This window comes from Manacus vitellinus, unplaced genomic scaffold, assembly GCF_001715985.3.
Source record: "Manacus vitellinus isolate BGI_N305 unplaced genomic scaffold, ASM171598v3 scaffold_25_pilon, whole genome shotgun sequence".
NCBI lineage: Eukaryota > Metazoa > Chordata > Aves > Passeriformes > Pipridae > Manacus > Manacus vitellinus.
In genome coordinates this window covers 11,438,540-11,449,604 of record NW_021939882.1, presented here as the reverse complement: position 1 = coordinate 11,449,604, position 11,065 = coordinate 11,438,540, and positions in this window count along the sequence as shown.

Here is an 11,065-nt window from a genome sequence, read left to right as displayed (position 1 = left end):
GCAGAGCAGGACAATCCCCTCCCTGGGATGCCCAAGAGAAGCTGAGAGTGCAGAATTGGGTTATTCCCTGTGAAACAGCACTGATGGCTCCTCCATCAACAGCTTCACCAGGTAACAATGAACAAGGCTGAGGGCTGGGAAAAGCTGGACCAGTCTTGGGGAGCAGTGCTGCAGCAGGGAGAGCTGAGGCCCCAGGGATGTACAGAACTTGTTCTTGCTCTGCACAAGCTCAGATCAGCAGCTTCACACTGCACTGGGATTCACTATCACAATAAAGCTGATAAAACTTCCCCTTGCCTTTCCAGCTGCCCTAATTCCTTGATTTCAAGGATTACTGTTTTCCAGCTCCTATCCAGAGGCAAGACAGTGCCATTACTGTGAGGATGGTGCTGAGGGCCACAGGGTGACTCTTGGGCCAACACAAATTCAGCTTTTCTTCAGGAAAAGGCCATGTGGGTTTGTGCCTGGGAGCGCTGCATGCTCAGCTGGAGCCACCTCCCTTCCTCAGGGCCGTTTGGCTTCTCCAGGAGCTCAGCCATGGCAACGTGTCCCAAATTTGGTCAGAAATGGATTTACCTGGCTCGTGCTGAACACCCCCAGACACATAATTGGACATTCAATTTAAGTCCAAAAGCAAAATAAAGCCACAAGGTGCCATCGCTGGGAAGCCTCACACCACTGCCCCTCACCAGGTAACTCTTAATTTTCTGTGATTTTTCTTTCATATTGAAGTACCTGCAAGTAGTTTTGGTTGGGGGAAGACCCAGAGGAAAGCCATGAGATGCTGTTCAACACAACAAGGCAGAGGCGTCCAGAGGGTTCAATTGCCCTTTTCCCTCTGGGGGGACACCAGGACCAGCATGAGAGGTGTCATTCTAGTGGGTAAGAAGCAAACTCCACAGGCTGCAGGAGACTCATTAGCTCACATCTGCAAATGGCAGGTCCAGGCTTTATACCAAAATAGATGGATTTGTGGCCAGACAAGTCTAGACAGAGTCCTACCAGGATTGTTGCCCGAAAGATTCCCCCCCCAGCCTTTCCTTCCTCTTTGCTGCTTTAGTTGTGCTGTAGCAAAATATGAGATGAAATCTGGGCTCGAGTAGCTGTAATTGTTTAAGAGCCTGCAGCTCCAGTGCTGTGCATCCCCTCCCAGCCTGTACCAGTCTCACCAGCAGCCACTTTCCATGCTGACATGATGAAATGTGTCTTTACAGCCCAAGGAGTGGGTCACGACCCAGCCCGGCCCAGAGCAGAGTGCTTTTGCAGTGCATGTACACCCTGAGGGACCCCAGGGCTTGTGATGAGATGGGTTAGGGTATCACAGCTGCAGGGTCACCCCACTCACTGCTAAAATGCTTTTTCTCACCCATTTTGTGCCCTGGGACACGGGGCTATGGCAGGACCAGTTCTGCCACCTCAGCATCGGCCTCTCTGAATTGCCACGAGGATCAGGTGGGTCCCACTTGCACAAATCTCTCATCACCAGCAGCACAAATCCTATTTCATTCACTGTCAAAAAACCAACTCATCCCAGGCCTTTTGCCATTCATCCCTCAGAGGCTCCAGAGTGGGAAGTGGGATGAGCCCAGGGGCCATCCCTGCCCTCGGAGGGGCTCTGCCAGAGAAGCACGAGGCTTTATGGGTGAGCTGCTGCCCAGGCAGCAGTGGCACAGCTCAGGGTCAGGATCCCGGGGGTGACAATCCCTGACAACTCCTCTCCCTCTGGATGTATCCAGAGCTGCAGCTCTGCCTTGTTTTGAGGCCAGGTGACTCCAGCATTCCATCCCAGGGCAGTAACAACGCTGTTCCTCACAGCCAAGTGCTTTGCCACATGCAGGTCCCCCCAGGCTGCCCTCCCTCACTCCTGCTTGGTGTCAGGGTTGGATTAAATTAGGGAAGGAGGCACAGGGATCAATCCCAAGCTCTGCACAAATGAGTTAGAGGCAGGGAGGAGAATAAATCCCAGAGCAAGAGCAGAGGGACCCAGTGGGTACAGAGCTGGTGTAAGGGAACCTCAGGTTTTCAGTGCCACCAGCTCAGCTGGGACTGCGAGGGCAGCAATGTCCCCAGGGACCCTTCCTAAGAGTCACCTCAAGTGACCTGGGCAGGGCCTTTATGGGAACCCGAGCAGGGATTGGGGTAAAGTCACCAGCGTGGGGGGCTGAAGGGGGGCTGTGCAGACAGACATGGGACAGCTCTGTCTCCTGCCTTCTCCCCAGGGAACAGGGGCCCTGGGCAGGACACAGCCCTGGTTATCCCTCAGCAGAGCCAGGATCCCTCGACAGTCCCCTCCCAGAGCTGAAGGTTTCAGATCCTTGGAAAGCCCCCATCCCTGCTGCTCCAGCTGCCTCCTCCAGGAGCCACACCCCGGCTGCCACCTCCTCTGCACTGTCCTTGAAGCATCTCCACACCACAGCACACGTGGGCTCTGGAGCAAGGGCAGGAATGAGTCATAAAACACGTCCCATAAGGTGGAAACAAGGAGACCACCTTAGCGGTGTCGCACACTTGAAGGAGAGGATGAGCCATTATTCCCTGCAAAAATGGGCTTTAAATCTCCATCCATCACCAATGCCCAGTGTTGGGTGTTCTGAAGGTGTGCAGAGCTTTGTGGCTCCTTTCCACCATGGCACAAGTGGCCATGGCACCTGTTACCTGGAGATACTTCTGGAGCCTCTCCATTTATCTGCTGCTCCTGATACCCTCCAAAATCTGGGAAGGAATCAGCCCATGAAACACCATCAAGACCAAAATTGCTGCTTTAGGGTCTCAGGTCCATCTCCCTGCAATGACCAGGCTGCAGTCTTTGGGAGAACAGTGGGCTCACAGGATGGCAGGGCTCCCCAGCTGCCCATCCCTCCCAGCTGTGCAGCGGGGAAATGAGGATGTTATGGAGCAGCAGAGTGGTAATTGAAAGCCTTTTTGCTCCTGGAAGCCCTTGGGGCTCCCAGTCTCTCAGCTGAGCTGTCTCTTGCTGACACTTTTTCATTTCTTCCCTGTTTCATCTAAACTTTCCATCGGGTTCCTCATCCATCTGAAGTGTGATGATAAATATGGAAATAAAGAGGCATTTACAGCCCCTCTCCTGGGTTGGTTGGTGTATAAACAAGCTGTGCTCACAGCATCCTCCTCTCTGCAGCACTGGCCTCAGAGCAGCAGGGTCTGCCCAGGACTCAGCACAGTGAAGATTTTGGGGAAACTGGGTGGCAAAGAGCAGTGGGGGCTGCCAGCCACATCCCTGGGTCACCATGGGGAGAAAACAGCAGCAAAGGGGATGAGGCCCACAGCGATTTCTGTACAGGATTAAAAGGAAAAGAGCAACAGCTGAAGAGTTGGAAGTGAGAAGTGTGAAGAAAGGCTTTAATTTACACAAAATCTCTTAATCTGTTAATCACATGGATGCTTCTGTATGGAAATCTCTCGCTTAATGCTACCTCAGGTTGTCCAGGATGGTCATAACTGTTGGCAGGGGAGTGGGAGGAGCGAGGTGGGACAGGCTGGAGCCATGGGCTTGTTTCCAGGGAGAGGAGATCAGCCCTCACAGCACAGAGCCAGCCCAGGGATGAGCAGTGATGGAAAGCACTGGACTCGGCAGCAGGGGAGTGGCAGAGGGCACTGGGGGCACTGGGGACACTGGTTTTGGTGAAGGAGGATGCCCCAGTGCCTGCTGGCTCTCTGGAGGTTGCCTGCAAAGGCTGCACCTGCCTGGGTGGCTGAAATGGAGGGTTTAGGGGGTTTAAGAGCAGACTGTAATATCTGCCCTTCCTCTTTACCACTGTGCTCTTCCTCCCCATTCACACTGCTGAGCTGTTCCTTCCCTTGCCCCCAAAGGGCTGGGGTGTACGAAAATCCTCCTCAATGCAGAGGAAAGCATTGTCAGGGTGGCAGCTGAACCCCCAGCCCCCCAGCACAGGGTAGTAGGCCCTGGCCAAACCTTGACGTGCCATCCAAGAAGGCTCTGACTTGGCCTGCAGCCCTGACAAGCCCTGGGATTCCCTGCAGCACTTTCTGCTGGGCTCTGGGGCCTGCAGGGTGGGCTCGAGCCTGGGAACCCCCCAGCTGAGGGATGGGTTTGCTGCAGAGGCACCAAGGGCCAGCCCTTGCCCTGGGGCTGAGCTGCTGCCTGCAACAAGCCTCTCCCTGGGCATGACAAGCAAAGGCTTTCCTCAGCCTGAGAGGGGCTGCTTTAAGCAGGATGCCCTTCCTGGTTTCTCTCTTGGCTGGAGCATGACCTGATCCATGCCCTGATTCTCACCTAACGCTTTTCTCAGGCTTAACCTATTCTGCTCAAATCCCATGAGCTTTACCAGCGACACCAGTGTCATCTCCAGACATTGCACCAGGCCAGCCGAGGTCTCCTTGTGTCCCATGATGGTCCCACAGACCTGAGACCTTCCTGTCAGCCAGCAGGTGAACATAATATCTACAAACCCAGCTGCCTTCCCGAGGCTGTTACCTGCATTCCTCAAGGGAGAAAAATAGGAAAAATTAGTATGCGGCTTCTTCCTCGAGAAATCAATGAGATCTCGACTCACTGTGAAGTTCCCTGACTGTTAGAGATGCTGCACTGGTAAAAAGTAACCCTCAGAGGAGAAAGAGTGGGGAAAAAAAGGAAAGAAAAATAAATTCCAGTGACTAGACAAGCCCAGAATGTTGCAGAGGGCTAAACTGCCAGTGCTGGGGCTTGTTTGGAAGTCCCAGAGCAGAGAGGGCTGCACAGTCCAGCTGTTTATCACCCAGCCAAGAATCAGCTGTAATTGTTAATTCCAATTAAAGCTGTTGGGGAAAAAATGTAATCAAGATTTTCCTTTAAGGAGGGGAAAAAGAAACCATTTCAGCTAAATTAAAAATTTTGTTTTTTAAAAAGGGGGTAAACGTTGAAAATTTCGTAACAACCCATTTCAGCATTTTCAAGATGAAAAGGGTTGTATTTTTGCTGTGAAATGCATCATCAATTCCAATGTGTTTTATCTTACAGTCTGAAGAGCCAAAATAGTTTTCAAATCAAAGCAAAAATGATATTTTTAGGTTTTTTCTTTAAAAAAAGTCTATCTTGGGGTTTCTGTCCTAATTAAGAACGATTATTTTTTCCCTTTTTTTTTTTTTTTTTTGTAAATGGAATAAGCTGTTCCCCATTAGCTCTGCTCTAAAGTGCTGGGCTGGTGCTTTTCTTGATGTGCCCACCCACCTCTCCCCAGCATCCATCCCCAGGACATGTGGGCTGTGCTCACACCACCCCAAAATTCACTGCCTAAAATCCCCTGGGACTCGAGTCAGGCTTTATGAAACCTCACAGGTTTAAACCAGCACCAGCAAAGCAGCTCAGAGTAAGTGGGTTTTACCATCACTACAATTTAGAGCCATCAGAGCTCCAGCACAGCTCAGGTTGGCCGTGCCAGGCCCCTCCAGCTCTGCTCCACAGGCTTAACCCTGTCCCTGGTCACTCATCCCACAGTTTTCCTTGCTGCCAAGGGACCTGGTGGGCCACTGGAAGGACACAGGTGTGTTTGGTGGGACTTGCTGTGGATCTGAATTCCTAAAGGGAGCCCACAGTGGGGAGAGAGGCAGGTTGTGGTGCCCATGCTCGGGGCAAGGCAGCTGCTACACCCCCTGTACTTTTGGGGTTGATGCTGTGGGACTGCCACAGACCCCAGAGGTGACTTGTGACCTGGGGGATCCTCTCTATAGGAGGAGATCACATTTATCACAGTGAGAAACTGGCTTAAGATCTGTTGGATGACAGGCACTGAGTAACAGAGCTCGTGGGTTATGATCTGTCTGCTGGATGGGAGCACTGAAGGAGGGAGAGGAGCAAAAAAATGGAGGTTAAATAGGAGCTGGAAGGGGAAAGGGACACCAGGGAAGGAGACTGGGCCGGGGAGGAGCTCAGCAGGAGGAGAGCAGGGATGAGAGGGGAAGGGAGCAGAGCTCCAGGGCTCTGCCAGAGACCAAATGGAAAAAGAAATTGCTCTGCAGCAGTTTCAGCCCAGAGCAGAGGGAACTGCACAGGCCTCTCGTGCTGCCTGAGCACATTTCAAACAACAAAAAGACCAAGGCTCTGGGGGAGAGAGGAGACCCACGTGGGCCTGGAGGGAGGGAAGTGGTAGAGGGGCTGCAGGCAGGGTCTCAGCAGGCAGAGTCCCAGGACATGCTCTGGGTGCCGGTGCCTCCAGCCCTCCAGCAGGCTGATATGGGTTTGTATAACCTTTTCTGGCTGTTCTTCCCTCCAGAACAAGCGAGGTTGCTCTCCAGCTCCACAGAGAAGGGAACAGCCCAACCAGCCTTCCCCTGAGCTGCCCAGAGGGACACATCCAGCACAGCCTCCCAGACAGCTCAGGAACAGATCCTGCCCCGCTGCCACCCCCGGGAGCTGTGCCAGGCAGAGCTGTCACCCAGCACAGCCACCAATCCATCAAGACAGGCAAATACTAAGCCCTGGTGAGAGGCTGCAGGCCCTTGGCCAGAGAAGATGGTTGGATCATGGGTTCTTCTTGAGGGGAGCAAGCAGTGGACGAAGCCTGGAACACCCACTCACACGTGGGAGCAGCGAGCCTCACCTTATCCCAGCCCTGTGCCTTCATCTGGTACAGCCACCAAAGAGCAGGACAGCTCCCTCCCTGTCACCTGGGGAGGGCCATGGAGGAGAAGGTGATGTACAGAGGTACAGGGAACAGGTCTGGTACTTACTGTCTGCTGGGCCCAGCAAGGGAAAGGGGAAGGGAAGGTTTGGGAAGGGAAGGGAACATTTGGGAAGGGAACATTTGGGAAGGGAAGGGAAGAGAAAATGAGCTCAGTAGAGATGTCCCATCATTCGGCAGAGTCCCACCAGCTCTGAGCACAGCCAGGGTTACAGGGTTATGGCCAGGGCTGGTAACAGGGTCACCACCCCAGGTACAGCTTGCAATGACCCCAGTCCAGAGCCCAGAGAGGAGCCAAGGGCTGGAGGCACAGCTATAACACAGATCCAAAGTTCAGCTGGAAGATACAGCAAGAGACACAGCTACAATGTGTGTGAGGGCCTGCCCAGGAACCCAGGGGTACACCCACGAGCCAAGGTGCTCCTGCAGCATCTGCCATGGGATGAGGGAAGCTCCAGGGCTGAGCCTAAATGGGGCTCCTGTCCCATGGGTTTGTGGGTGTCAGGTGATCCTGAAGTCCCTCACCAATGTGGCCACACTGATCCACGGCTCTTGGCTGTGGGTCCTGCCCTGGGTGGGCAGGTGGCTCAGGACAAGCTGTGTCCCCACGAGGGCAGAAGTAGCAGAGGTGATACACACCACACTAGGGCTTTATGCACCTAACTCAAAATAAGCTTTATTTTTTAAAAATCATATCTAAGACAAGTGATTTCTCTTTTTTTGTTGTTGTTCTTGTTGTTATTTTAAAGGTATAAATTATTGAAAGGCTTATCATTGCTCTCTCAAATCGTTCTCAGGCAAACAAAAGGCAGTTCTACCTTTGACAGTGCTTTGCAACAAAATGAGTCAGACACATTTTGCTCATGGTTTGCCCTTGGCTTCATTTGGCCATGTCTTAAACTACTTCCTGGCTTGGTCTGATTAGCAGAGTCTCTTCGGGGCAGAGGAGACCCTGCAAGAGCCAGAGGTGCCACAGGCCAAGATTAAAGTGCTCTGCATGCCATTAACTGTCAAAGCTATGACTGGCTTCACTCAGTGCAATCAGGTGGCTCAGAGGTTACAGCACTAACGGTTGCAGTGTTTCATTCCAGGTGCTTAAAGTGCAGCCTTGACATTAGGGGATGTGATTAAAAGGCAATATCGGGGCTGAGAGCTGGCAGAGGAGCTCAGCAGGCAGGGTTAAATCCACAGCTTCCCCTGGCGTTGGACACCTCGGGGTCTGGAAAAGACCTCCAAGCATCAGCTGAGCAGGCTCAGCTTTTAGGCCTGGAATGCCATCTTGTGATGGCAGTGGGGAAGTGGAAATGCCAGAGACCCTTCTGAGGAGTCAGAGGAGGTCATTGAATCATAGAATCAGAGTCAGAGAAGCACAGAATGGGTTGGAAGGGACCTTAAAGCTCATCCAATCCCACCCCCTGCCATGGGCAGGGACACCTTCCACTAGCCCAGGTTGCTCCAAGCCCCATCCAACCTGGCCTTGGACACTTCCAGGGATCCAGAGGCAACCACAGCTTCTCTGGGCAACCTGTGCCAGGGCCTCCCCACCCTCACAGGCAAAGACTTCTTCCCAATATCCAAACTAAACCTACTCTCTATCAGTTTGAAGCCATTCCCCCCATCTTGTCACTCCATCCCTTGTCAATAGTCTCTCTCCATCTTTCCTGTCAGCTCCTTCAGGCACTGGAAGGCCACAATTAGGTCATACTGGAGCCTTCTCTTCTGCAGGCTGAACAATCCCAATTCTCTCAGCCTTTCCTCCCAGCAGAGCTGCTCCATGCCTCTAATCATCTTGATGTCTTCCTCTGGACTCGCTCTAACTGCTTCATGTCTACCCTGGATGTGATGTATGGATGTGGTTTGGATGGATAGACAGCCCAGAGCACCCCAGTTCAACAAGCCAGGAGCTAAGAGAAAATTTGTCTCCAATGGAAAACTCCCTACTCTTGCTTGAAGAGAGTGCAAATGATTCCTCCCATTAACATTTCTCTCTCTAGCTGAATTATCTGGCTATAAAAGCACTTTCTTCCAGGCTGAAGAATCTGACCTGTATCTCTCCTTGTGTGCTGAGGGCTAATTTTCCTTCTCAGCATGGAGGGACAGAGTCCCACCTGTGTCATGAGCTGCAGGGGAAGGAATTCTTGTTCAAAGTGCCATATCCAAGCAGTAAAAGTACTTTTCTTCCCAGATTGAAGCTGGAGAGTTCAGCAGGATCACCTCTGCTGTGAATATCCACATCCTCAACGCTGAGGTGAACACATAGGGGCATGGAGAACCAGCGTGGGAAACACAGGAGCTGTGGAGCTGGGAAAACTGAACTCCAGTGCCAGCTAATGGGAACCAGAGGGCCAGGGAGCTGGTTCTCTGCTCGCCCTGTCCCACTTCAGGCACATGGGGGAGAAGTGCCAGCTCAGAAGCAGCTTCCAGCAGCAAAAAACCCTGCCCTGAAACAAGCAGAAAATGAGTTGTAGTGCTGCCAAGCCTTACTGGGAGAGAGATGAGCTACACCTTCCCTGGACTCTGCTGGACCCCCGTGTCAGTGCTCCCTGTGTCCATGGCCAGGCACAGCAGTGTAACCATGACATCTCTCACTTGGGACCCATTCAAAGGAAGTTTTTCGCTGGGCTCTGTGCTCCAGTGAGACATTTGAAGGCCTTGCTGGAAAGGCTGGGATCCCTCCCCTCGCTCCTCCTGTGCTTAGGCTCCCAGAGCTGGGGGATGACGCTCAGCTGGAGCTGTCTCTGGCCTCAGGCAATCATCCACTCCAGCTCTGTGTTCCTCCAATGCTTCTCTTGGTCTGTTTTCAGCCCGAGGCAGGCAGCTATTCTGCCTGGATGTGGGGGTGCTCACACAGCCCATGCCATGTGGGGGGTTCCTCCCTGGCACAGGCTGATCCTGCCTCATCCCAGGAAGCACCCAGGACATGGCTGTGCGTGGGGAGAGAGCTTGGTGCTGAGCAGGGCAAGGAGCTTGGTGCTGAGCAGGGCAAGGAGCTTGGTGCTGAGCAGGGCAAGGAGCTCGGTGCTTTCCTGTCAGTGGTGAACATGGGGAGGGCCTTGTTTCCCAGCTATGCCCAATTCAGCAGATGAAAAGCTGTCTGGTGGGGGGACAGGTGAGAGCAGACTCAGAGCACTTCAGGATCTTGTTCCTGGAGGTGTCTCTGCCTGTGCCTGGGGGCACGTGCCCACAGACAGGGATGGGTGATGACTCTGCCAAGACCTTAAGCCACAGCTCTGGTTTGGAAGCTGTGAAACTCATTAGCACAGCATGGGGCCCAAATTAATATGCTTTGTCTCTTTTAATAAGACATTTTCAGTAGGATCAGGGAGATACTTCAAAAGCTTCCTGAATGCCAAATACCAGAACTCAGTGACTCCTGATGCCAGGACCAGCCTCTCACTTCCCAGCATAGGTTTCCCTGTGTGTGCACAGCTTTCCCTCTGGTTGCTGGCCTTGGAGCACGTTGTTAGGGTGGCTCAAACAAAGGCCTGCACCTGCTTGGCCTATTGTTCATCTTGGCTTGGTGGAAGCTAAACAGATCCTCCTTTTCTCCTGCCAGCGTTGTGGGGGGGACTAAAGGGACTGAGAAACTTTGTTCCAAGGCAGATTAGAGATATGAGTTACCTCAAAGCAAAGGCACAGCCAGTGCTCAGAGAACTCCTCCAGTCTAGACACAGCCTCCCCTGAGCAGCCTGCATCCCAGCACAGCCCTGCAGCTTGTGTTCAAAGCAACTCAACAGGCTCCAGAAGCTGGGTAACCCCTGTTGAGTGAATGCTTAGCTACAGAACAAAGGAAGGATCACATCTGAGTGATTTTGCTCCCATAAATTAGCAGGATGGGTTAAATCAGGACAAAGCCACTGTCTTCTGGCACAGTGCATCCACTCAAGGGACTTGCACTAGCTGTAATGCTTCCAAAGGGCGTGTGCTACGAGCCTGGTGTGGGACATGCCCTGGTGTAACCGATGTCTGGAGCTCTGGTGGCAGCAAGAGTGATGATTCACTGCTCTCTCAGCTCCAAACTGCTCCACGTCTCTGCTCACCTCCAGCTGTGGCACTGCAGGGTCAATACATGATCCTGCCATACTGATCAGACTTTGGCTCAACATTTGTGCCACACCCTCAGTCCCCAGAGCAAAAGAAAGAGTAACACTTTGGGAAGGAGAAAATTTAGGAAATCTCTGGAAGAAAACTTCTGTGGATGTGTAGCATCAGCTGGACCCGTTTGCTGTGGTCACTGCTGCTGCCTGTACTGTGGTGGTCACCTCCAGCCCGACAGCCAAGCAAGTTTGGGCATTAGGTGGGCTCTGGTGAGAAGCACTTTGATGCCCTCGGTGTCTGTCACAGCCAGGCACTGTGCTGGTGACACACTGCAGGTGTCTGTGCACCATGAGCCACACGCTCATGCTCAGCACCCGCATTGGTGGGCA